Raw genomic sequence first — 2,187 nt, forward strand, 5'->3', positions numbered from 1 at the left:
GATTCTTATGTACCCACCTTTGAAAGTAATTTGTCCCTAAATATTATGTAATTAGAGGACTGGCACTTCCCAGTATAGCCTCTGCTACTGTGTGATACTAAAAAGTATTGGGCTGGGCACAGTGGCTCCCGCCTGTAATCCCAGCACTTTGAGAAGCCAAGGTGGGTGGATCACAGGGTCAAGAGACGGAGACCATTCAGGCCAACATGGTGAAACCCCATCTCTATTAAAAATACAAAAAATTAGTTGGTCATGGTGGTGCACGCCTGTAGTCCCAACTACTCAGGAGGCTGAGGCAGGACAATCACTTGAACCCGGGAGTCAGAGGCTGCAGTGAGGCAAGATTGTGTCACTGCACTCCAGCATAGGTGACAGAGTGAAACTCCATCTCAAAAAAAAAAAAAAAAAAAAGGATTGATCTCAGTGCCTTTTTATCATTAGCAAAGTTAATAGCCCTGCTCTTGCTGATGCCAGGGCATGTTCTAAGAATAAAACAAAATGATGAATGTGAAAGTTATTTGATAACTCTACATCAAAAATTCAAATGTTCCTGACTCATGTTCTTTTGTAAACTCTGCAGATGACATGAACACATGGAGACAAGAAATTACTCTGCCATGACTGAATTCTTTCTGGTGGGGCTTTCCCAATATCCAGAACTCCAGCTTTTTCTGTTCATGCTCTGCCTCATCATGTATCTGATAATCCTCCTGGGAAATAGCATCCTCATTATCATCAGGATCCTGGATTCTCGCCTCCATACCCCCATGTATTTCTTTCTTGGAAACCTCTCATTCTTGGACATCTGTTACACATCATCATCCATTCCTCCAATACTTATATTTAATAAGCATTACTACCCACCACCAGTCCCTCTCCACACTACTCAGCTGATGCTTTCTGGAAGATGACACCTCCTGGCAGGAGGCCAACCAGCACAAAAATAGAGCATTAAACCACCAAAGCTAAGGACCCTCATGGAGTCCATTGCACCCTCTGCCCCCTCACCAGAACAGGCACTGGTATCCACGGCTGAGAGACCCATAGGCTTCTGAGAGAAAATCCATCTCCTTCACTGACTGTGCTCTGCAGATGGTTGTGTCCCTTGGCTTGGGCTCCACTGAGTGTGTCCTCCTGGCTTTAATGGCCTATGACCACTATGTGGCCATCTGCAACCCACTGACATACTCCATCATCATGAAGAGAGTGCTGTATGTGCAAATGGCTGCATGGTCCTGGAACATAGGCTCTCTAAATTCCTTAGTGCAGACAGTCCTGACAATGGTGTTGCCTTTCTGTGGGAATAACATAATCGATCATCTTACCTGTGAGATCCTGGCTCTTCTTAAAGTCATATGCTCAGACATCTCCATGAATGTGTTTATAATGATAGTTGCAAGTATTGTTTTATTGGTGATTTCTCTTCTGTTAATTTTTATCTCCTATTATTCTCTCTTCCATCTTGAGAATTAATTCAGCTGAAGGAAGAAAGAAAGCCTTTTCTACCTGTTCAGTGCACTTGACTGTGGTCATCTTATTCTATGGTTCAGCCCTTTTCATGTACGTGAAGCCCAAATCAAAGTTCACAAAAGCATCTGATGAAATCATTGGATTGTCTTATGGAGTGATCACCCCAATGTTGAACCCCATCATCTACAGCCTGAGGAATAAGGAGGTAAAAGAAGCTGTGAAGAAAATCCTCGGCACTTGCATCTGTGGAAAATATGAAAGGCCTTGAGGCATGTGATGTTCTCAACAAGGGATCAGATCAGGTGTTTTGTATTCACAGATAAAGTCACAGAATCTGATATCAAGAGAGTGTGTATGTTTGTAAAAACAACTTTGGGATTTCCATTCCTTTCATCACAGAATGCCCATGTACGCCTTCTGAATTCAGTGTTGTGTGCAGAGTTTCAAGCTGTAGGTGTCTATGCTCATTGATCCCATATAGGAATAAGGTTTTTCATCAAGATAAATCTCACTTTACTCTTTATCTCTTTCTCTTTCTTACTCATTTTTCTCTCCCTCTTCTCTATCTCCTCCTCTTTCTTGACCTTCCTCCTCTTCCCTTCTTCATCTACTTCCTTTCTCTTTCTTCCTTCTGTCTTCTCGGTCTCCTTTATCTGTCATTTTGAATAGAACATCTATTGCTTTGTTTTACCGCATCCCCTCTTCTGGTAAAATAAT

The 2,187-nt window shown here is 42.3% G+C and overlaps 1 pseudogene; it reads left to right on the forward strand.

The window, feature by feature from the left end:
- Nucleotides 1-575: 575 nt before the first annotated feature.
- LOC103219084 (olfactory receptor 13D1-like) lies at nucleotides 576-1,728 on the forward strand (annotated as a pseudogene).
- The last annotated feature ends 459 nt before the right edge of the window (nucleotides 1,729-2,187 follow it).

This window comes from Chlorocebus sabaeus, chromosome 12 (genome assembly GCF_047675955.1).
Source record: "Chlorocebus sabaeus isolate Y175 chromosome 12, mChlSab1.0.hap1, whole genome shotgun sequence".
NCBI classification, from domain to species: Eukaryota; Metazoa; Chordata; class Mammalia; order Primates; family Cercopithecidae; genus Chlorocebus; species Chlorocebus sabaeus.